The 25687-nt window shown below is 41.6% G+C and overlaps 1 protein-coding gene across 7 annotated transcripts in view; it reads right to left on the reverse strand.

Moving 5' to 3' along the window:
* Positions 1–17746, reverse strand: part of EYA4 (EYA transcriptional coactivator and phosphatase 4) — a 155281-nt gene extending 137535 nt beyond the window's left edge. For all 7 annotated transcript variants that reach the window (XM_009460742.2, XM_087774563.1, XM_087774560.1 and 4 more), the window contains exon 1: positions 17593–17746. The gene's annotated coding sequence lies outside the window, so the exon portion shown is untranslated. The remainder of the gene's footprint in view (positions 1–17592) is intronic.
* Between the last annotated feature and the right edge of the window lie 7941 nt (positions 17747–25687).

A 25687-nucleotide genomic window follows, 5' to 3' on the forward strand; every position in this document is an offset into this window, starting at 1 on the left:
CCCCATCCACCACTTTACGTTGCTCTGTGAATACCTCCTCTCTTAGTCTGAAGTGCCACTTACTTGCCATACCCCTGTTTACTCCCCAAAACATAACTCCCAAAATTTCCTTGTGTTTTGCATTAGGTATTTCCTAGAACATACACACATGCACGTTTACAGCCCCAGTCTACTTTCTTTCCAGGCTCACCTTTATTTCCGCTTTCTCCTGCCACCAGATTACACCCTGCTGTTTTCCTTCCCTCTTCTCTAAGTTTCAAAAAGATTTTCATTCACATTTCATTAATTTTTGCCATGATGTTACATAAGGAAAAGACGAATTACAAGCAAATCATGTTGCATGTATTTCACCTTATCAGAAAGGTTTTTCAAAATGGCTTCAGTCTCCTCTCGATTTCAGAGGGATCCAAGACATCGACGTCTTCCCCCATGATGCCTTCACCAAAACGGTAACCGCCTCCTATGGTTTTTTGGTCAATGTCAAGTCCACACCTTTGTGTTTGTAAAAATCTTCTGTAGTCTTTGTCCAATGGAGACAAAAGGGGAATAGAAAGGCTTCTTTAAAACACCCACTACAGGCAAATTTCAGAGAGGAGCCTACCAAGAACGATGGGTATTTTGAGAGAAAGCAGCTCGACATGGCATTTCCTGCAGCAGCCCCTGCCGAAGGAGGCAATTCTAAACACAAAGGTGAATTTTCACAACCAATCCTAAAATATTCCATGAATAACTTAAACATAAAATCTGCTTTAATTTAATTAAAAGTTTGAAGTCTGTGCATGTTATTGCATTAGTAAGATTGCCTGCGGAAAGAAACAGTCAAGCACTCAATAATAAAATACAAGATTCGGAACAAATTGTTTGGCTGGTTTCTACGTTTACTGACTAAAAGTCAGTATCTGGCTTGCATTCAAACATTAAATGCTCTAATTCTGCGTGTTGGTCACTGAAGGTGACAGATCCCTCACTTTCTGTGTGAAACTCAACTACAACTCAACTACAGAGACATACCATAACAGACAGACCCATATTCATGTTCCTTTCCATATTGATCATGATCTTAACCAAAGCACACTGGAATCAACAGATGGATGTCACCTTTTCCCTTACAAAATAAAGCGTATCAGTATTTTAAATGCATCCTGACCATGTAAGTCCAACAGGAGTTTTACTATTAAGAACTGCCTGACTCACCCACAATACGTGTGTTTTGTCCCAAAATTCAGGTGAATGTATCCCCTGGAATGCGTCATTAAATATGCCACTTGTATTAGCCACTTTTGCAAAAAGACTGACCTTCACGAATTTTTGAACTTACTTTACTGAATTGCAAGACAAAGACAAACTTCTTTAATCTTTGCAGAAATACACAATGTGTTAAATATAGCCTTTGCATGAACATGCTATATTATAATAGTTTCTAGGGCTCTGTTGTTCATCTTCACACTGCCTCAAAATTCAAATACTCTTACTGGAAATGGAGCTTTTTTAAAATAAAATTCCGAATTAATATTTTATCAGTATTCTACCTATCAACAGCTAAATCCAGCTACATTTTGAGCCCAGTTAAAGCGGCTGATTATAACCAACTGCTAACACAATGATTTTTATAATGGCAGTTATGCCAATTGCACTTAGACCAAATCCTTTAGGGTTTAGTTTTATAAATTTGTAAAAGAGGAGAAAAACCATTAGAGAAGTCAGTGATTTAAATAAGACCAACATTACTCCCTAATAAAGATATAAAATTAAAGGATAATAGTAACCTCGTGCTGTTTTATGAGGCAATAATCCAGTTACCAATTCAACCTTGTAGTTTATCCCATCAAGAGAACCAGATTAAAAACAGAGGGAGGGAGGGCACCCTTATCCCTACTATACTGCAAGTGTTTCTAACTGGGTTTAAATATTTTTAAAACTGTTGTTAAAAGTTTTAAACTCACAGACAAGCCAGAATGAAGAAAAATGCCTGTTTCTGCTCTTGATCCAGTTCTTGCAGATGTGGCTTTAAAACTGATGAAGTGTTTTATGCTCCCAGATAAAAATTTTACCTTTCTAAGAAATGTCTTAATTAGGAGGAATCCTGACTTTCCTCATCAACAAATGCATTCAAATCTAATTTTTTATTTATTTATTTTTATCTGGGGGAATAAAACACTTCATCAAATTTAAACTGCAACTTCCAGGACTTGACCATGAGGAGAAACATGTGTTTCCTCCCAGAGATACACCCATAAGTTAAAAAAAAAGGTAAAAAACTACTTGAGGATCTGCTGCATAGAGCTTTGTAAATGACTGAAAATGTAAGACAGCAAGGATGTGATCTCTCCCCTCACAATGATTTCTTCAGAAAATTAGGATTGCAACAAATAAACTGACTGAGGCAGTTTCATTCTCTATGGGATGTCTAATAAGATCTTGTGCTGCAACTTTCACAAGCTCAAGATAGAACGTGAATCTTGGGGATCCACAGGTAAAAAAATAGCTTTAAAGAACTTGATGTTTCCCAAGAGTATTTCAGAGGCTGCTTCAGGCCCTCCAGTCAGCCAGATGGAGAGAGGGAGCTCCAAGAAGATCTGGAAGAGGAGTTTGGCCATCAGACAACAATTTTGCTTCCTTTCACTTCAACCCAAAAACTGAGGAAGAAAGTCCTCTGTTGTTCCACTACGAGTTGGTCCTCTTATTGGGGGTGGTGGTCCTCACTTTCTACATTTTTTTTCACATGATAATCCCCTTGGGCACATTGTCAGGTTCTTTTTATTCTTTTTCAATTGATGAACACCTGCTTTTATCGAGGTTATATCACGGTGATGCTCTGACATGATGCTCTGGCAGTATAGTACAGGAGCTGCACGATGCCAGTCAAATTTACTATGTTGTTTTTACATTTTGAAATGTGTCCATAAGAAGCCTAGAGAATAAACAGAAAGGATGTTGCTGTGGTTAACACAACTCATAGCCACAAAGAAGAACTCACTTCTATCACAGCCACAGGCTGACAGCCAAAATGTTAAGTGAGAAGTGGTCACAAATAGAACAATTTCTCATTTTCTAGTGCTCTACTTCAGAAACCTGTGATAGTAGAAGTACTTAGTGCTTATAACTGCAACTGAATGTATGCAGGACGTGCAGCGGTAAGGTGCCAACAAAGAGCACAGCCTCCAGGGCCTGAACTCCCCCAGCCTCAGCCAAGCCTCTGTCTGGGTTTGCACCGTTCCTACAGACCATCTGAGGAGAGTGAAGCACATTCGAGGCATGAAAGGTTATGCAAGGCAGATAATGAGAATCCATCCAAGGAACTAGTGCATATGCACCGCAATCTCACTAAATTAGATGATTTCATGCTAGTTGTTTCCCATGAAACTCATGTATTTGAAGGAACTGGAGAGAGGGTACAGGCAATAACAAACAGGCACTGCCTAACGTTCAATCATTTCTTACTTAGGAAAACATTCTTCTAGTTCTCTGCATGCATATTACCTGTAGTATCATGTGAAAAAGATAAAATATAACCTAAATTAAAAGAAAAGGAAATAAAATGTTGATTTATTAGAATTTCAACTTAGCCTACATCTACAATCAAAAACTGTATTTTGGAGAGTAAAAACATACTGCTTTCTCAGTCCCTACTAGTATCACATTTGGACAAGAAGAAAGAATTCCAGATGAGGAATGAGACTGATGTGCTTTATAACCTAGCTTTCTTCAAAACTCAAGTGAAACTATTAGCAGACAAGTCAATAAGAAAACGCATATGAATTTAACACTTTTAAAATAAACAAAATTATAACCGCAAGGCTTTCTAGAAACTGGACATCACTGTCTGTCCTTGTTTTGGTAGAAAAAGAAGACTTGTCTGCTTTCTTATCTTATGTTGTAAGGCAAAATGAAAATTCAGCTCTTAACATAATCTCAGAAAAGCTATTGCTTGATATGTTTCTCATGGTTAATTAATTTTTGCTTCATAGGCTTTTGTGTTTTCTCTTATACAAGTGCTGTGTTTTCTTGAAAGGAGTGTCAACACTAATAAAAACAAGTCTTTAGTGGAAAAAAAACAGTAAGAAACATTATAATCTATATCATCTATCATCTATATCTAACTTCAAGGGAGAGCAAATGACTAACAAATTTTAAATACCATAAACATAATAAACAGTTAAAAAGGCAAGCAAAGCCATCCTGATAGTCATCCCTGCCCTAGTCAGGGACATGTACTGCTTTCCTGAGGAAAACTGGCAGGTGTAGAGAAAGCATACAGCATTGAATTTATTTTATTTTATTTCATTTTATTTTATTTTATTTTATCTCTCAAATTTTTCTTTTTGCATTCCTTTTAATCAGAAGGATTCTTGCAGGAAGTAGGAGTGCCATGGGAATCTTGCATGCATACTTAGGCTTAGCTGAGGTAACTGCTCTCCACCTCCTGATATCAAGGTGAGTGAAATGAGCCTCCTGAAAAACTCATATTGCATTGTAGAAACAAATCTTGCTCCACAGTCTAGAGAATTAAGGGAAATATAGAATGTCCATCTTTCCCTTCCTCCTCTTCTAATACTTCTTTTTTCCTCAGGCCCTCATCTCTAGAGAGTTAGATATGGATCGCTCAGATCAGTTTGGTTTCAGTCCACTTTTAGCTTGTTGAAGATGAGAATTTTACTGTTAGAGAAGTTTTAGAGCTTTCTGGACCCCTTTGTGGCACACCCGGGACCCACGTCTCCATCTATTAGTGACCTCAAAAATGCTGAGCTCCATCCTTACCCGGAGCCCTTGGTCTGCAGCTGAGAGGCCAGCATGCTGCGCCATCCGCAGCCTACAGCTTATTTTAGCTCTGAGCATGTCCAGCGGCCCCTGGTGGAGGGAAAACATCTTCGCTGGGTTTTGTGTTCTGCTCAGCATCTGCCTACATCAATTTGCATTTGCACATGGATTGCTTACATAGAGAAGATATACATTATTCCTTATTTTGAATTATCAGAATTACTCTAGGAGTTCACACAACAACTCACGCAACTTCCGTAGGCTTCTGAGCACAGACGAATTTCCTGACTAGTGCAACCAGGCAGACTATCCTGCTACTCCTGTCCAGGGAAGGAATACAGGAGGAATTTCCAGGGTACGCTGAAAAGCAAACGGACCCAGCCGCTTCCTCTGTAAACAAGAGCCCTCGCTCTCACAGCAAAATTCGTGGGTGACAGCGCACCAGCCAGATGGAGGGGGCTGCGCAGGACACCCTGCAGGACCGGCTCAGCACTCTCATCCCAGCACAGTATCTAGCAAGGATACACACAAGAACATGCATGTATCTAAACTGGGTATACAGTATATAGTATAATATACATACTGGCTATACAATATGTATTCTAATATATATAGAAGCCATACTTCTCAAATTAATACATTTCAAGGTGCAATGTCAGATGTTATTAGCACAAAAACCAAAATAGGAATTAAAAATAAAATCCTGGTATTCCATCATCAGGACACTGATAACCCCAAAGCTCAGATTCACAGAAGATCTAGGGTCTGCCTGTTATCCCTGCTGGAGACGAAAGAGCATTTGTTCCTCGTAACACAACTCAGCCATTTCCACATCTTCAGACAATAGAATTATCCATACTGGGTTATCGTGTAGGTTAAGAACAGGGAAGGGGTCTTCAAAACCCATCAGGCATTTATAGTTCTGTGTTCATCTAGTTTCCTTTTACCTTCCCCTGAAAAATTACACATCTATAACTGGGACATAATTTGTTATTTCCATCGTCCTTTCTGAGCATGTGAATTCACACCAGACATTAAATACAGCAATCAAAACAGACACAATTCATGCCACCAAACTGTAATACACTGAAAATCTCTCAACATTCAAGTCAAATAATTGGCTTTTATGCCAGTCACTATACATTTGTTACACACAGTCTTGCAAATTCTGCATGGTCTTTGGTGAACACTTGCATAATTGTCAGCTTAGTGCAGTTTGCTTCCTCAGACTGAGTTTCCTGAAGGATAGCATTGCTTGTGTGGTATTTGTGGACATTTTATTCAAGAAAAATTAAAATGATATTCTCACTCTGCATCAGGTACTTCCAATTTAGAAACAAGTCACACTACCATAAAACCATTTCATACCAGTCAAAAGCAGGCATGAAGACAAAAAAAGCAGAGCAACAGAGACCATGAGGTCTCTGCATCAGTTAGGTAGGTAAAGCAGGTAAGACACAGAAAGGGTCTATGACAAGAGATCTGCCTGCTGTCCCATTATCATCATACAACAAAAGAAGCGGGAAAACAGCCAGACTTCTTGGCAAATGGGAAACAACTGCAAGCACTGTATCTCATTTATTTTAGGTAAAATACTACTTTAATACAGCATTTCTCTCTCTTGCAAAACGGGGTACCAATTTTGCAGGTACCCAAATATGGCTAAAACTGACTCCCCTACTCTTCCTACCACTCCCATCCCATACCTGTGCAACAAATAAGAAGGATTAACTTTAAGAATTTCAGAGTACAGAATTACAAACTCAGCAATTCCTCCCTTATCCTAACATTGCACAATACGCTGTGAAATTGCCGAGATTGAAACCAGAGCTGTGAATCCACTGATGTTTGGGGGCTCCCCAACTGCAAGAGACCTCTTCGCTCACACTTAGATAAGGCACGCAGCGACACAGACCTCTTCTGACTCATTCCAGATTAATCAATTACAGATTATTCCAGCCAGAAATAAATAAAACAAATGCTGAGACTATTTCTGGTCTGGATTTGTGAACAAATCTAACCTAGAATCCCACTGTGTTCCCCTACAAATAAAGGGAAATTGATTTGCAAAAAAATTAAACGTAGTGTTTTCAAACTCATGATTGATCAAACCTACACAATCCTTACCAAAAAGAAAGACAGTTCCAGGGTGGGGTGGGGGGGCAGTAATGCAAAGATGCATACTCTTTTATAATTTCAATAAAAATTTTAGTTTTATTTTCCTACTAGCTGGCCATTTCAATGTTTTGAACAACTAGGGTTTTTTAGGGGGAAGGATTTTGTTTTTTACTACATGGCGTATTTTGGTTAATTTCTGAGACATTTTCCCTCTCTTTTTTGTAGAAAATAGCTGAAAACAAACCAAATAAAACATTTCAGTTCTTTATAAACAAGCCACTAAAAACAGAAAGAAAAAGGCTATGCTTGGTTAGACAGAATATTTAAAGAGACACTGTCAACTTGAAAATATTAATTATTTATTATTTCCTCTCCCCAAAAGACATGTCAAATTTACCTTTCACTCATAAAAAAAAAATTCACCTTGTGACACAAAAACAGCATACAGTAACAATAGAGGTTATTTCTACAATAGAAACCCTACTTATCATTTTAGAATTTAGGAGAGCCTGAAAATAAGCACATCCTCCAGGTAAAAGCAAAGAGCAGTTTTACAAGGCTGGATAAATTAACTCAAAGAATCCAATCACATGTTAAAATGAAAGCCGTGACAGCATAGTATCTATACATCCTATTTGTTTTATAAAGCCATGACACAGTTTCAAGAGTGTATTCAGCAGTATGAGTATGCAATGATAATTACTGAAGAAGTTCAAATACTCTCTAAGATCCCTAGAAACATGCTGATGAAGGAGGAAGCTCACCGTTTGCCCTTCCTTTTCAGCTGTCACCTTCATTGCCCACCCCTGGCCGGCAGCTGCCATTCCTGTTACTACAAGTGTTTCACATACAGTTCTTGAATGGAGCATTTTGAAATGCCAGAAAGAAATATAAAGGTAAAGCCACCAAAAATAAACCTGGGTACTTTGGTTCTGGTTTGGTAGGAGAAATGCAACCTTTTTCTTAATTAAAGTTGACAGTAACTCCTAAATACTGCATTTGGGTAAGTGTTCCATTCTCAAGGAATTACTGAACAACGGGAAACAAAAAATGTGAATACAAAACTGTCCCAGGATAAGGAACTCCTGCTGGTACCAGCATGCAGCTCAGGTGGTTTCTGACAGAACGTAAGGACAATTATCACTCATCAAACCTAACACTGCTGCACGGCGGCTGTCAAGCTAAACTGAAACCATCAGAACACAATGAATGAAAAGCAGCAAAATTCCTATGTGCCACCTTTGTCCCGTACAAAGAAAAAAAGTGCTGTGTAGTCTATGGTTTTTATGCTGCTGATCCAAGAGCTGTCTGCACTCATTTCGGTTCCAGGCCCATCAGCAGTCCCCAGATGCAACTGAAATGCCGTGAAGTCCGTGGAACAGCTCCCCATCCCACAGGCCAGTCTCTTACGAAGAGGCAGCACTAAGTGTGCAACAGAAAGCAATTGTGAAAAACAGGTATTCTCAGGTTTTAATTAAACAACTGTTTTGACAACGGATCCTTTACCATATTTCCTTTCCCCCACGTAGACATTTATTAGCTGTGATCAAACTATTCTACATTCTCCTTTGGTAAACTAAAATCTGCTCATTCCCTGCAAGATGTGTTTTCCTATTATTTAATTACTCCTCTGGTCTTATATCTGAAACTTCTCCTATTTTTCCAGCTTTCTCTCTAAAGCTAAAAGAGGGCACCACTTTCCAGTAGTAGCCACACCCATACTATCTACACAGGTAATGTAACCTCTCTTACTCTGCCTAGTACTTTGTTTAAATAATTACTACTCCTTTTTTGGCTATGATAACATACTGCTCATTTGCTATGGCCTCCAGTTGTTTTTTTAAATAAACCACTGGCTTGTACTGAAGCACATACCATTTGCTTGCTCTCAGTTTACTGAATGAGCCAGACTACTCTTAGCAATCTGCTCTCTTCATTATTTATTCTTCCTTCAGTCTTTGTAGCAGCAGTACTGTAGGCATTACTGTCTAACGATAGAAGTACAAGAAAGTTTGTAAGAAGAAAGATCTCTTTCATTAGGTCAGCAATTGATCTAACTAAGGGTATTAGTTCTTGTAGAACTTAACTAATCTTTGTGTCACAGGTAAAAATAATAAGTAGTTTTTGACTTGATGACTAACCCCTGAAAGACTGTGTAACAGTGTCCTCTTTAAAGATTCATTAGCAAATAAGTATTTTTTAAATCTGTTTTTATAGATTTTTTAAATCTATGCTTTAGTTTGCTGTTTAATCCATTTTATTTGTGCCAAGTTGATTCTGTGTCCTTCAAGTTTATTAATCAAAAAGTTACGTCAACTCAAAACCCTTACAGAACTTTATTACATCACTACTCTTATCTCTAGAAATCACACTTGTACGCACATCAAAAATAATATCGCTAGTTTGGCATGCTCGAGTGTTCATACAGCCATGATGTGGTATAGCATGCATATTTCAGTGTTATATGGGAACAACATACAAAAGGCATTTGGAACGTGATAGCATGTAAGTTAATACTTTGTGGCAGTGGAGACTAATAAAAAATAGTTGCCATAAATTAAGCACTTGTCTACAGTGACAGCTAAGTAATGGCCACTTTTGAGACATTATTCCACTTCTTTCCCCAGGAACAGCGGTGAAAGAACACAGCCCGTCATGCGCGCTGCAGCCCTCGGCGGTGATGTTCTCCTCCTAGCGCAGTTACGCTCTGCCTGTCCCGTGAGCCCGGCTTTGGGACAGCGGCGCCCAGACCTGGAAAAGTTCTGTCGTCTGGTATCACATCCGAACTCCTGCCTTCATCTGACAACATCATAGCTGTCCCCTCCAAAGGTACCAAAACTTTCCCTATTGTTTTAACCTGCACATATATCTGCAAATTATTTGCAGCAACTTTAGTTTTAGTTAAAAATAACCACATCAACAAAACCTTTTGGTTAAATATCAAGGGATCATTTTTGTAGACAATGTTTTCGTTCTGAAAAATTCCACCTATCCCGCAGACTTGACCCTGCACTTCAGTTAATAGAGGTGGCAGATTAGGTAACGGAGACTGTGGTTCCGCAGCTATTTCTGCAGCGTCGGTGCCAGGCTCAGCAGCGCGGGTGCTGCCACTCATTCCGACCTTTGCCTCGCTGCCAGCACAGCTGTTTCTGAACCACAGCAAGGAACGGATCCAGCTTAAACGAGTGGCTGACAGAGGAGGGGTAAAGGGCTGCTTAAGAAGCACTGCCACCAAATGTGAAACCATAGCTTTGCGCTCTTCCGTCCTCTGCCACAGAAAATGGATGGACATAGGAACTTCAGATACAGTTGGTCACAGACAACGAGTCACATGCAGATTACTGCTATTACTGCTTTTATGAACCAATACCCCTAGCAAACGATGTACAAACAGAGCAAAATAATGGACCTCTTCCTACAGACCTTACAATCAAACTGCTGCAGGCTTAGTCCTGATCTGACAGCATCTCTCGAGCTGCAGTTCCAACCCGGGACTTCCTTCAATGCAGGTCTAAGCAAGACCCCAAAAAGATGGGTAGTTTCACAACTATCAAGGAGTAACGCTTTCCATTTCATTTATCTTAAACCAAAAATCTGACTACTCAGCTAGGTCTTGGAGAAATTAGACTATCGTTTAATCAGAAAATCTGTCTCATAGCTAACCAGCTACCAGAAATGACTAGGAAGCACATCAGCTGGCCATTTTAGCTGAAAGACCTCTTACTGCAGGTGACTCCTAGCCATACTGCTGCACGGTGAGCTCAGCACTCAGATGGTGCTTTGAACACAAAAATTGCTTCTCTGAAGGGGCGATCAACTGAACCAAATTAATAGGAACTTTACACCAGCTCCTTCTATCACACCAGATTAGAATAAACAGAAAAATAGGTGGCTGAGTGGAAAAGTGCTTTAATCTTTCCACTCGGAAAACCCACCACAGTTCCAAATCTTGCCTTGGGGCAACCTGGAAATTTTATTTTGGAGACCCTTTCCCAGAATATAATTATTCCGTTTGTAAAACCTCTATACCATTTGGCCCTATTAGTTTCCAGCTCCCTAGTTCTCTGTGTTAAGAAGACCAGAACAGGAACGCTAGGTTGAGTCTGAGTTGCATTGCTAGAACTTGGCAGAGGAAATGTGCATAATCTGCCTGAGCTGTGCCTGGTTTTGTGAAACCATGTCTACGCTGGGACGCTCAGGAGAGCTGGAAGAAAGACCTCCCATATAGCGTGATGTCAGGATGCATAAATTGGAGCGTACAGAGGCTGGTTTAGCTGCTCTCACTTGGGAATAAGGTGAACTTCATTTTCTGTGATTCTCTGGGAATATACTACAGTAAATAAAAAGGAACATCCAGGTGGGATTTAACATGGTAAACGGATTTCACACTTTTCATTGAATAGGCTTGGCATTCACGAAATGTCCCTGCGTAAACGCAACCTGACTATTCACTTCTATGAGCAACAAAGTTGCCTGAAACGAATTAAAAGAATACAGTCAATTAACAATATTTCTAACTGCATCATTTTCAGGAATACAATTACCATAAAAGGCATTTCTGTGGTCATTTATAAAATGCTGTAAAAAACCCCAAGATATATTATAACACAGAAGTATGAAAATGTCTTAAAATGGAAGAAAATGTGAGTATATGATTTGGACATTTATACTTAATCCGCCTTTGTTTTTTTCTAAGTATTGCAGGATCACTCCTGTGTGCATGTGATCTCACACATATAAAGTATACTATGATACCCCCCCCAAAAAAAACAAAAACAGACTGCACTAAGAACAGAGGACTAGATACTCATCTGGCATAATGTGAGACCACTCCAGTAATTTCAACATTCCTACTCCAATTTGCAACAGCTAAGGATCTGGCACAAAACATCGAGTTAAGTTTCCAATTACCTCATGCACCAGCATTGATTTCAATAGTTATATACACATAGTCATAGAGGAGAATTATTTGAAAAGTTGCAAACTCAGCTCTGTATTTCTTTTACTTTTGTGGTCTAAATCAGACCCTTCATGGTATTTTAATGTAGGTTTTTGTGGTTTAATTATACACGTGTCAAGAGGAGAATAGTTACTTGCTGTGTCTACCCAATTAAAAAAAAAAGGCAGCAGTAATTCTTTACACTGCTGACAATGTCAACTTACACTGGGTCATGTCACAACAGTAATAACTTTTAATGTTGCCAAAAAATCTAGTGCATATTAACTTAAGTATGTAAGTAAAAAGTTATCCCCTATATGCAAATTAGTCTTCTGTATGTGAATATTTTGCAAGTTGCCTTGGGAGGTCTTTTTGCAATTTGCTGCTCCAAATTAGTCAAATTGTATAGTCCAGCCACACTAGGAGGCAGCCCTGGTGTAAAGACACACATTCAGTCAGCCCAGACAGACTGAGTTCTTCAGAGACAGCACTTAAATTACATCCAATTAATCAGCCCTACACAGTCCTGCAACATTACTCGCCACACTGTACTTCTATGGACAGCTGCTTAATGAAAATCGCCGTCATTTTATTTATTTTTTTAATTCTAGGAAAAGGACAGAGATCTCCAAAGGAATTTAGGCACAGAAAACCTCCAAAATCCTCTTCAAATCCATGGTAGTTGCAGTCTAAATCTAAGTTTAGTGTCTAGTACCTGAGCCTAATAGCTTAAGACCAAATATATACTACTCTTACTGGTATATGGACCTTCGAAAGTTCTGAAGATAATCACTCCTCATTATAATCTTCCCTTATCATGAAGAAATTTTAAACAAATTGAAAATAAAATGGTTAAACTTTAGTATTCCTCAGACAGCCATTACCATTTGACATTTTGCTCAAAAGTCTTGACAACTAGCCTATATACAATCCTGTGAGTGAGACTGCCCAGTGATGCATCTTGATATAGGATAATCAATCATCAAAGTAATTTTACTGTTTAACATTAAGGCAAAAGGTAGGCCAGCTATTTGACACATTTCTCAGTCTTAGAGACAAAAAGAAGAAACTGCTTTCAAATAGTTTTCACCAAGGTGCTGTATTACAGGCATCCCACAAGGAATCCTTCTGGCAGCTTTACAACCTACAATGTGGACCAAAAATGTAAGTTTTATTGCCTTTTCAAATAAATCTTATTCTTTACTTGACAGATAAGCACTCTTCATATCTGAGCTTTCGCACTGCAAAGTGCATCCAAGTTCCTTTAAGCACTTCTGATTTAATGACAGATGTAATAACATTGCAACACAGAAGTGTGGACTTGGCCAAAAAAATTATTTCATAAAAATCTGATTTCTGTACAGCAACATCTAAAATGTCACCTAATACATACAAGTAAAGCAGAAAGTTTGTAAAGCTTGGGGCTTCGATAGGTAAAACTTCTACTAACTTTAAAAGATGGTAAACATAATTAATTTTTAATAACCATTTTTATTTAATTTTAATAAGAGCAGCAGTTTATGCCTTCAGTATAACCATGCCCTGAAATCTCAGGGGTGATTAAAGGGCCATGCCAAAGCTGCAAGGTTTCAAATATCAAACTATACTATTATGTCAGGGCCAGCAAGATCAATTAGCACTTTTCAATGACAGAAAAGGTTAAGTTGGACACACATTTGCACAATATTTAAATCCAAAAAATAAAAATAGCACATATTAAGTTAATACCACATATTAAAAGTTTACTTATAAACCTCTCAATCGTTGACCAAATACCAAAACTCTTCTTCCCCTTGCAAACATAAATACTGCTTTTCTAATGCAAAATGGCAAGAAGATTATAGATATGTTAGATAGTAGAAATAACATTGGATTCTCAAGTGCAAAGTACAAACCAAAGACATCTGAGTGTTTCTGCTACCAGACTTGGTTTAGTGCTGAACTTTCAAAAAGCTTTAAAAATACTTGATCGACTTGACAGATGTCTGTTAGTCTGATGCCCCTGTGTTTGCATTCTTCTTGCAAACCCTGGCAATAGTAAAAATGAACGATAATGAGCAAATAAACCTATTCCCATGTTCAACTGAAAGACAAATAGAAAACTACCATACAACAAAAAAACACAAATTAAAAATACTAATCTGTAAATTAACTCATCTTAAATCTGGAAAAAAGCAAGTGTACACTTTCTGCAATTAAAAGCCATACAGAAACACGCACACCAGGAAGCAAGGGAACTCACGTTTCAGTTCTTAGTATGAGAAGAATACTCACTGAAGTGCAGGTATGTTAGAAGTTAATTCGATACCTGTTAATACAAGCGTTGCCGCAGTAAACATAGCTTGAACAAAGTACCAGGTTATGATCTCAAATAAAGTCAGTATGAAATCACAATAAAAGGGCAGGAGATTAAGAAAACCTAAGGAAAAAGCACACTGTGTTGAAATCAGTGATTTAGATTGTAATTGCATCATTTTGAGTAAAAGCAAAGCAAGATTAATTTTGTTCCAGGATATATTTCAAAACGGCTTTTTTTTAAAGCCCACTTCTCTATTTATTTCTTCAAGGAGTGATTTGAAATATTTACTACCAGACAGTACCTAATTTTAGGTTTTAAGTGCTTTAACAGCTCTATGAAATATGATCAGCAGCTGCAATATAGAAGTATGCTGAATAAACTCTCCTTATAAAAAGGGAGACCTGTTTTACCCTGAGTTCATAAAATCCCTACTTTCAAGAAAGAAAAAGATAACACAGAAAAAAATTAGTAGTTGCGTCCTGGAGCATTTGACAGAAATTCCAGGAATTTCTTTCTTCTTTCTGACTTAACTTTCATATCTAATAGAGGAAAAAGCAGTTTAACACTGGAAGATTGCGTTGAACATCATGCAGCAATACCACAGGTCATCAAGGAGGCAGACAGGTACCTTTTCCATACCAGATGCCAGTGTTTCACATTGATTAATTCTAGGACTGAAAGGTAAAAGTTTCATAAAGCTTAAAGAGTAGCTCTCAAAGCTTGCATCAGAGGCTAAAAATATGCAACAGGATACTATCTATAGCTGTATTTCTGGTTGCTTTGTTTGAAACATTTTAACTGGGAACCTACCGGTTTTCTACTCATTAAATTGCTGGTTTATAATTTATCTGTCCCATTGGCATTATCCATACAGCACAATAAAGTTCTATTGCAAAGTGTTGTGAAGCCATTAATAAATACAAATCCAGCAAGAGTAACCTTCGACTAAATTTATTAGCAATACAACCATATACACATAATAATTTATAACTGCATATGAATCAGCTGAACAAAGATACATAAAAGATCAGTCAACATACTCCTCTTCCATTTTTATTAAATTTGATTGAAGAACATTTGGTAACATAAATATTAGAATTTTCAAAAGACAGCAAGAAGAGCTGTTTCGGACATAGCCCAGCTAATGTTAGATACCAAACACACAGGAAGAATGACGGGGAAGGGACAGAAATGTCAATCTGTATTTCCACTTTACTCACAGTACGATACATATTGTAGGTATGCAAACATTTGTTATTCGGCAGCATTTTCAGAAATACTAGGAGAAAAAGTCAAACCCACGGTAATTTTACGAAACTTCTCTTTTGAGCGTTAAGGAAATGAAACAATGATATAACCTGAGCTCTAATGCAAAGTACACTCTTCAAATAACAAATAAACACTGAGGTCAGACCGAAAAAAAATATTTACCATACAGAAAAGATGCTTGTTTTGGATACTTCACTCTCAACCTAAACTGTTGATTAGTTTGTCTCGGATACACTTTCTCCTCTCCGCAAGTGAAACACGTAAAACAAACCCCGGAAAACTGAAAATACTGGTTTCTTACTGTTCTAGCATGACTTCATGCTTAAACTCGAATCGGCCAAGGCGCTCCCGTGTCTGGCGCGGCGTGCCTCCCAGGATTTGGGGCAATACCAGCTATTTCACATCGCCACTCGCGAGAGAAACGCACACCTCCGCCTGCCCCGCTTTAAATCCTGCCCGCGGGATAACGGGAAGGCAGCACCGGACCAGCTTGGCTCTTAGCGGCAGTTTCATAAATGTAAATGAAACTTTAGATGCCAATTACTGATTGGCAGCGGCGCTGCCCCGGGATCCCGCTCCGGCCGCTCGCTGGGAAGCGCCGCGGGGCCGCTCCCCCGCGGGTGGGTGCCGGGCGGCGGCCCCGGGGCACCCCCCCCCGCCGCCCGGGCACGGCGCGGAGCCCCCGCGGCTCGGGGAGGACGGCCGCCGGGGCCCTGTGAAACCCCGCCGGCGGTTTTCCGCGGGTATCTGATTTTGGAGGTGTCTGTAATGACAGCCGGGGAGGCAAATTAATGGCCAACAGCCCACTGGGTTTGAACACGGAGAATCCTGTTACCTCGTCACGGATCAAGTACACACACACACACACACACACACACACAGCGGCTTCCCCACGTGGAAACGCTTTCAAACCAAAACACAAGACCCCGCACCGCCGGCGGAGAGGGCGGCGGGACCCCCGCGCCGGGGCTTTCCTGCGCCTCCGGCCCCCGGCGCAGCGGGGAGCCGCGGCGGGAGCGGGGGCGAGGGGGGACAACCCGAAACGCACCGTTTTGTCTTTAAACCGCAAGAAAAACAAGCCGGGGCGGGGGAGGGGAAGGGCAGGAGGGATCCCTCAGGGAGAGGAAACGCCGAGGAACAAAAACAAGGGGCAGCTCTGTCCCCGCTCCCCTCGGACGCCGGGAAAAGCGGCAGCAGGAGCCCCTGCAGCGGCTGCCGGCCGGGAGGCAGCCTGCCCCGGCCGCCGGCACCCCGGCCCCGGCACGCCCGCGGCGCTCCGCCCGGAGGGGGGAAGGCGGGGGAGACCCCCGGCCGCTGCCGGCGGCTGGGGCAGAGCGGGGCCCGAGGGCGGCCGGCGGAGCCGACCTCCGCTGCCGCCTGTGCCTGCGGGTCCCGGCCGAGGTGCCTTACCCCCCGCGCTGCCCAAACCCTAGCCTCGCTGGCAGAAACGGGTGTTTCGGGAGGGGGCTCGCTACCATCTCTGCCTGTTTTCATGCCGCTCTCCCCGCCGCCAGAAAACTTGTTTTCTTCCAGCCTCCGGTCGAGCCGCCGCCGGCCCCGGCCCCGGCTCCGGCTCCGGCCCCGGCCCTCACAGGCGCGGTCTGGCGGCCGGGCGAGCCGGCGGCCCGCAAAGCCCTGCCTGCCTGCCTGCCTGCCTGCCTGCCTGCCTGCCGGCGCGGCCAGGCGGGCCGGCATCCCCCGTGCGCTGGCGGGGCGCAGCCTGGGCCCCCCATTGCCGCCGCTCCGGGGGCGGGCGGGAGGCGCAATCGGGGAACAATGCGGTGGCAGCCGGCACGGCTTGTGCCTGTCCCGGGGCTTACCCCGGCAGCCACCGTAACAGCCGGGGTGAGGGCAAAACGGTAGGGACTGTCACCTGGAGAGAGGCAGAGAGTCAGCCCGTCCGCACCGGAGACCAGTTTTTTTTGCAACTAAACTCGCGTGGGGCCGGGGGCGAAAGCCCGTCTCTGCCCCGCGACGGACGGCTCCGCTGCTCCTTCCCATCACGTTCTTTTACGGCAACTTTTTTTTTTTTTTTTGTCATTGGACCAAACCGAAAACAATGCTAAATAAACCCCAAACACAATCACAGGCACACACCCATCTCCACGGACACGTGCACATGCGACAGGGAACCGGTTTCCTCCACCTCTGAGCAGCAGGGGAGGGAGGGAAGGAGACTCGGGGACGGGGAAGTCAGGGAGACACTCACCTTCTCGCTGCCGGGCTATGCCGCTACCTTTATTTTAGGGCTGCTCCTTATTTATTTATTTTCGTCCCTTCTCCGAGCCGAGGTTCCCCTTTTGCACTGTTCCTCTGGCAAAAACAGGACATCCCCTCTACAAGTCCCCCCCCCTTTCTCCACACACAACGCGGAGCAAAACGGGAGGGCAGACTTGGGGCGGGGGGGGGGGGGTAGATGGAGGAGGAGGCTGGTACGGGAGAAGCCAAGCACTCCTCGCACTTCAGCAACTAGTTGCCTCTCAGGCACAGGCACGTAGAAAGTTTCCCTGGCGAGGGACGGGACTTTGCTAAGACGAGGTAGCCCCCTCCCGCCCAAAAAGGCCGTCCCGGGAGCGGGAGGTAAGGGGCGAGGAGCGCAGGAGCCGGCGCAGCCCCGCGGCTCGGCTCTGCACTTGTGCCGGGCAGTGCCGCCGGGGCTGCGCCCTGTGCCGGCCCCTGCTCGGCGCGGCGGCCGGGCTGCCCCCGCCGCCGCCCGGGCCGCCCCGCTCAGCACGCCTGCGCTGCCGGGCCCCGGCACACCGCGGCGGGCAGGGCCCGCGGCTGCCCGCCGCCCCCGGCCTGCCCGGCCGTCGCGCACCGCCCGGGTGTCCCTGCCCGCCGGCCGGCAGCCCCAGGCCTGGACCCTTCACCTCCACTGCTCCCCGGCAGCTACAGCCGGCAGTGATGGGAGCGAAGAGGGAGAGGGCCCCGAAGGGCGTGGGTCACAAGTCAGCCCGCGGCTGACTAGCTCGAGTGTAGGTACCAAAGTCGGCGCTTCACTTTTTCCTTTTGTTTCCTCTACGACACTGTAAAGCAGTCCTGGCTTTTTGGGAAGGTTGTGCGTACGTGAGGACTGATCAAGCACTACACGACAGGACCTGTTGTTGTACCCGTTTATAGGATGCATTTGTCTCCTTCCTCTCAAGCTGGTCCGTCAGGATGGAGACAAAGTCCTTTCCCGCTTTGAAACTGAACGCTCTTTTCTGCTGGAAATTCAGCAGCTGTCTTTGGTCCTCTTTGCTACCTAGTGTCGAGAAGCAGAAGAAAATCCCTCATGGCCTAGTCACATTTTATACTCTTATCCTTCACCTTGTGTTACCTCGTCAGTATTATTTCACTGAGTGGATTGGGTGGCTCTTGTGCAACTGCTGCATCACCCTCCTTCTATCAGGTAACTTCACTCTCCAAAGGGTGCGAGTCAAAGATTCAAGAGAGGAGGCAAAAGTTGGCCCCTATAGCTGGAGAGAGATGTGAGAGAAAAGTCTTGATTTTCAGAACTACTGAACGGCAGAAGCTTTTGAGGTCGGCAAGTCACATGAGATGAGGAAAAAAAGTACAAATTTGTGAAGATTATTTCCTACCTGCCTTCTATTTGCTTACTTTGCATCCGGTGATGCTATTTAAGGCATAACTTTACTCAAGCCACGTGCCTTTGAATTTCATGATTTGCATTCAATGCATTGTACTAACATGGTCTCTTTCTCCTAAATAATTTCAGACTGAAGATGACTAAATCTTCATGAAAACAAGTCTATAAAAACCCTGTATTTGCTGTCTTGGGAGAGTCGCCACTTACAAAGAGAACAGCCTTGGAAAACTCTTTTGACCTACACAAATACAGCTAGAAAAACATTTAAACTAAAAAAGCCCCCAAAAGCCAGCCTTCAAATTGACATAGTGTAGGACAAGCCAGAAATATGAAGTGAATTTTGAAACTGAGAGTTTAGAGAGTAACTGGCAGGGGGGAAAACTCAGATTTGCAGGAAATAATTGCGATTGACAACCCTGCCACAGAGTAACAGTCGGGACTAATGCCAGCACCCATCTTGCTAACGGGCTCCTTCTGTAGGGAAACGTGCTAACAGCTCCTTCCTTTCGAGGGGACTTTTGTGGGCGGCAGCCGTCTAACGTGAGGTGCTCGAACACGATAATGAAGGTTTTCTGAAGTCTGGTTTCCTTCCACTTTACTTCAGTGAAGCAAATTCCTGTTACGGGGAACAGTCCCCTAATAACATGGGTTGTTTTAATAGACATATCACTTTAAAGCAAGCTCTTAACCGTCTGTTGCACCCTCTCTTAAAATGTAAGATACAGCTGACTTGAAAAGATTAGGTATGATCTTTGTTCGATGTAACATGTTTCAGACTGAGGAGGGATGGGAGAATTGCCCTGCAGTTGCACGGTGCGGACCCAAGGCAAGTCTCCCGTTAACATGCCTGGCCTTGCTGTCATTGAACCACGTTGCTATTTTGCTATTGATTTCGGTGAGAGTGGGCAGGGTCATGCACAAAACTAATGAGCATTTGGCCCGAGTCATGTGTACCAAAGGAAGTGCTAGAGAAACTGATCTCATAACCAAACACTAATTTTTCACAGTGATTTATTGTAAATATGACTTTCACAGGTAGGAATTAAATGATGATTTTGGTTAAATCAGTGCCTTTGGGCTGAAGTAAATTCCAGTGAGCTCAGTGGAAGTGATTTCAGAAGGCGGCAAATCCAAAATCTACTACAATATACTGAGTCATATAAATGACTCTTGTGTGACCATATAGAGCCCTGCACGGAGAAGGTCATGCTAGAAATAGTCTTAACGGAGCCCAAGGAAAGGCTGTAGGATCCACTTTTACACAAGAATAGAAGAATAATACCTTATCCATTTAAAGCAACAGGGGAATGTAAGTAGGCAGGATGCAATTATCTAGATTGGTATTTGGCCAGGCACTCCTACACATGCAAAAACTACCATGACCGCAAGTGCTCGGTATCCTTGGGTTTACCTCTTATGTAAAGAGAGCACTTGTGATCATATACTTTATGCTGGTTCAATACTGAGTCAGCAGAAGAATGTTGCCCTGCACAAATACTAGTTCATACAGTAACTTGGAATTTCCTTGGAGTTCTTCCATGCAAATACTATAGACCCAACCTACTTACCTTGTGAAATCTAATGAGATGACAGCCATAAGTAGTATGATTCCAGATAATCATGTTTGCATATGTTATTGCAAACAATATGGGCTTTAGAATCTTTATAAATAATTTTTGAAATGAAACAAATATACTTTTACATTGCATCTCAGTGACAAAAAGGTTTTATTGTTGTTGTTGCTTAGTTATTCTGAGAAAACCTAATGGCAGACAGCCACTATTTTGGCAATGTATCATTGTTATGATTTATTGAAGTGCCTACCATATGCCGCATCCAGCTTAGGTACCTGTTGTAAATTTTGTTTTACAAAAACAGGGCTTTGAAATATGGTCTCTTATTTTCAGGTTCAAGTATGAAATCCAAAAGTGTGTTAATTAGGCAAAGTTTGTTGATCTGTATACTTAAGGTTATTATTGGTGCTTCATGGCTTTCTAGCCGTAAAAAGAAAGAATGAATGGGGGTTCTTTTGCCCCGGTTATCAGATTTCAGGTTTAAAAAGAAGGTGACCCACCCTTTTCACTAATTCGACATGCAAGGTTTAGCTGTGGGTTCAAAAGCAGGTTACAACTGGCTAGTCATTGTGAACTTGAAGTGCCAACTGTGCCTTTAAGCATGTTATATAACCTATTTTTTGGTTTCAGTTTTCAAGTATGCCATCATTTCAGTGTTATTTAGATTTCCATATATTTTTTAATCCAAACAAATCTGACCTCAATCATAAGGTTCCATGCCTCCAAATAGCTGAGCTTTTCTAATATTTTATTTTGAGTGGCTACATTCAATGCTTCATCACATAGATATGTGCTGCGGACAGTGCCAAATACGGTGCCAGGGGTGTCCTCAATTATCTTCAGTGCTCACCAGGAGAGGGCTCTGTTCTGCATCCCATACACAGGCAAAAGTCCCACTGAAATTAGTGTGAGTTCTGTCTTTACAGCTTGCTTGCAACAAAGCTGGCTACGTCCAAAGGAAAACCTGCATTTTTCAGCTGGCTGTGCAGGCAGAATGAGGTGTGCCTGATAATTTTAATGTGCATCCTGCAATTATACCTGGATTGTTCTTTCCTTCCTGGGAGGGACTCGCTCTGCTGCCAGCAAGATACCATTTCTTCATGTTTCATGGAAGTTTCACAAAGTTTCATTTAAGTAATATATGGAACCTACCTAGAGAAATTGCCAGGCCATGCATTTTTTTTGATGAATCATGTCTTCACTGTCTCTGTGGGACACAAAAACTATGCAGTGATCGAGGCTAGCACACAGATCTGTTAGCTTGCTTCTTGGCATGGTTTTGCCCTCACCAATTAGTGTTCTCCTAAAAATTGCCCTGGTGCAGTTCAGAGTGCCGTATGGGCCAAGGACCGTTCCTGGTGCTTTGCCTGGTCCAGCCATTCTATGCTGGAGAATGAGAGAGTTGATAATGAGAGTTTTAGCCTTACAGAAACACTGCTCTGGCAGATGGCCTCAGGGCAGAGGAGCAATCCCCAGGCTATTTCCTAGTGCAGATGTAGCCTGAAAGACTCTCTTAGACCTTTTCCAGAGACAACATTGTGTCAGGTTGTTGGGGAGGTGGGAGAGATGTCAGGGCTGGCATTACCTCCAGAGACCTCTGGCACTGGGGGAGGGCTGCGGGTGTGCCCCACGTCCATCCCTGTTTATTCTGGCAGTAGAACCTTGTTTCAGGTTTCATTTCATCACAAATAAAGTAAAGAGCAATCCTTGGATGATTTATAAAAATGTGAATATTTTAATCTGTTTCATTAAACATAGTTCTCCTGCTTCGTGTAATTCCCTTGTACTTGCTTTTTATTCAGTTTCACGTTAAATGCAGTTTCCTGACTTTCTGGTTACTTCTAGGAATTTCAGCCATCTTTTAAGAATTCTCTCTGCTCATTTACAACATTCTTCAGCAGAATAACTTTGAGATGACCACCATACTATTTCTATAAATCTATTTAAACCATCCTCAAATTCTGTGAGACATAAACCCCAGCATTTTGGAAACAGTTTTTGTTTACATGTAGAGGTAGCATAGACCGAAGACATGATATAATCATTTTGCTGTCACTGACCAGAAATGGTCTGTGTAAGAGAGTACTTGTGTTTATTAGTCAACTATCAGGCATGTTGAGGTTTCCAGTGAAACCAATGGCAAAGCATTCATCAATGTCATTGTCAGCAGAATTGAGCTTGTTATGCAATAAACTCAAATACAGATTCATGCCAAGAACTTTTTACTACACTGTAACATCATATTGTTGCTGTATTGCATTATAATATAATAACATACATTCAGTAAAGAATAATTGGCCATGGGCTTTTTCACATCTTTTATAGAAGTAAAAACATCATTGCCAAATGACGCTACAAATGACATATATTACTGTTACACTAAAAATAACTTTGTTTCTTCCAGAAGCATGACTGAATTTGATTCTCCTAGTAGTATAAGATTAGATGAAGCTCAGGCAATTTCACCCATTTACTTGCAGGTGGCGTGCAATAGAGGAAGGAAACACAGAAAAACTATAAAATGAAAAGCAGAGATTCCAAAAAATTATGTCAAAGAGTGTTTTCAGAAAACCTGTTTTATTTCAAAGTACAAGTTCCTTTCTCCTGTTAAAACGTTCTATTCAAAGACTTCAGACATTTCTGAACTTGTAAATTACATCTCCAAAAGTATATACAGATTTAAGCTGCTAGTTTAGTTGCAGCACTGTAAGTATGGTAATAGGCAGAAAGCGGGGCACAGCACTTAGGGACCATTATCCTTCATTTTCAGAAAGTATTGTAATGTTGTCTTGTGTTGGGATATTCCTGACCAGACTCTTCAGGTGTTAAGTTTCTGTGAGGACCTCATACTGAATCTCAGACATATCGATTAGAAATAAACCGTTCAGGTTACTTTAAGAACATTTAAACAGCAATTGCAGAAGTCTGTTTTGTACATGGCTGTGAGTTAATCCTGAGGGCAAGCTCCTTACTAAATCATTCTTTATGCACTGAAATCTTAAGACATCCAGCAAGAAGTGAGTTTGTTCCATTCTGGCTGTGAAGTAATAAACGTACTCTGAAAGAATCATTAATGTTTGTGGCTTCTGCATTCTTCCAATGGGTCCAGCCTGTTTATGTAATGTATTATTAGTTATTAATACAGTTATTATATTTACATTTGGTTACTTATTAACATTTACTCATAATGTATACATTCTGCTTAGAGGTCTTATTGCACTCTGTAAAGACAGAGACAGGCACAGTCCCTGCCCCAAGTATCTTACAAGCTAGCCCCATGTAAACGGCACAAAAGATATTAATAATATAATTATTGTTATATTATATAATATGATGGCATGACTCTGGCACGGTCATCCACCGGTTGAAGTCAATGGAAAGAAGCACTTCAGTTTTAGCATTGACTGGAACATACCTTGATGCGTATCTGTAGCCTTTGTGTGGACATTATTACTGTAATTACACAGGATTGCATATATGATGGAACAGACTTTCAGTAGAGAAGCAGCTAATTGTTTGATTTACTTTCTGAAACCATCAGCTCCGAATTATAAGCAAGATAAGATGCTGATGTGAAACTATTTAAGGCCATATAGCCTTGCTTCAGCTAACTGAACAATGTTGATACATCAAGAGCTATGAGAGCTACCTGTAGCAGCAGTCAGCTGATTTTCCCAAATCAGACAAGTAGATATTACGTGCCTTCTCAGTTTCATTTTTGGGGGAGAAGTGCTTGTCATACAGATAACTGTGTGTGACTGAGTATTGATGCAATGGTGCATGCACATCTTTCTCTCCATTAGTTTGCAGTTGGGCAGCAACAGTTCTGGGACAGGAAAAGGACATTTTTGACAACAGTCTCCAAAGCAGTCCTGAGTAGGTTAAACCAAGAGGCAGAGAGGATCATCCAGATACAGGTACTCTCCTGAACCTCTGTCCTTTCTCACCCCTCTCGCATTAAATTCTTTTTTCCCTAGTAACAAATAGTTTAAATTTTTTTAAAGAACTAAACCCAAATGGTGTAGGTTTTGCCACAGCTCCTAAGTTGTTCTGAGACCTACAAGTGGTTACTTCAGCTCTGGTTTCAGAGCATCCTTGCTATTACAGTGAAAAAGAGAGAGTGCAGGAAAGGGACACAAGGGATGTGGACCACAGATGAGAACAAAGCAGTTAATGTAACTCCCCACTCCTTGGCCTATGGTACACTCATTATGGTACTCCTCATTAAAAGACATACAAAGTTCTCTTCCTCTTCACCTTTTGCATTAGTTGACTACACTTGGGATTGGCTGTGAATGTGAGTACCTTATTAGCATTTGAATGACCTGTACTGCTATGTAAATGAAACTGAAGACTGAACTTCATGTCAAAAGAAAAAAATATACATATCCTAAAAGGTGGCAGCCTGTGTTTCATTTTCCCTGCCCCATATCCTGTTCTGGAAAAACTTTTCTCCACTTCTGATTTCATAAAAGCATATACACATTCTGAGCTTTTTTTATATATATATTTTTATTATTCACACTTTTGAAGCACAGAGAGGGACCAATTTAAAGGGCCTAAAATCTGGGGAGAGTTTTGCTCTGGAAACAATTATTTTTGTTGAGGACTATTGATGAGGTGATTACTTAAGAATTCAGTGGTAGGAAACTGAAGAGGAGGCAATTTCTGAGTTTTGAAAGATCATCAATAACAAGTGAAAACAAGTCAGGTTTCTCCGTGGATTGTTTATACAAGAGTGGTTGTTGATAAATGAACTTCTGATTGGGTATTAGAGGTACATAGTGTGCAAACTGTAATAACAGTTTTACTGCTCAGAGCTTGTGAAGACTGCATAATTTACAGGCAATTTACTCAACCTTTGCAAACAAACAGTAAAATCATTACAGTAATCCTCATGTATCCTATTAACAATGGTTTTTTTTTTTTAACATTTATTAGTTTTACTTAGGTTTTGTTTTTGCAAACAGGCAACAACTTTGAAAATAACTTCACTCTATTATGGATGGAGTTTAATATTACCTACTTGGGTGGGGAGGAGGAAGAGGAATTAATAAATGAATGGTTCCATATCTTAAGTAATATAAACCACAGTTACGATGCTCAGACATGTGGTATCATGGCTTTGCTCTAACACTGTA

The sequence above is a fragment of the Nipponia nippon genome, unplaced genomic scaffold (genome assembly GCF_047370975.1).
Source record: "Nipponia nippon isolate SJK-2023a ecotype South Korea unplaced genomic scaffold, ASM4737097v1 scaffold_4, whole genome shotgun sequence".
Lineage (NCBI taxonomy): Eukaryota > Metazoa > Chordata > Aves > Pelecaniformes > Threskiornithidae > Nipponia > Nipponia nippon.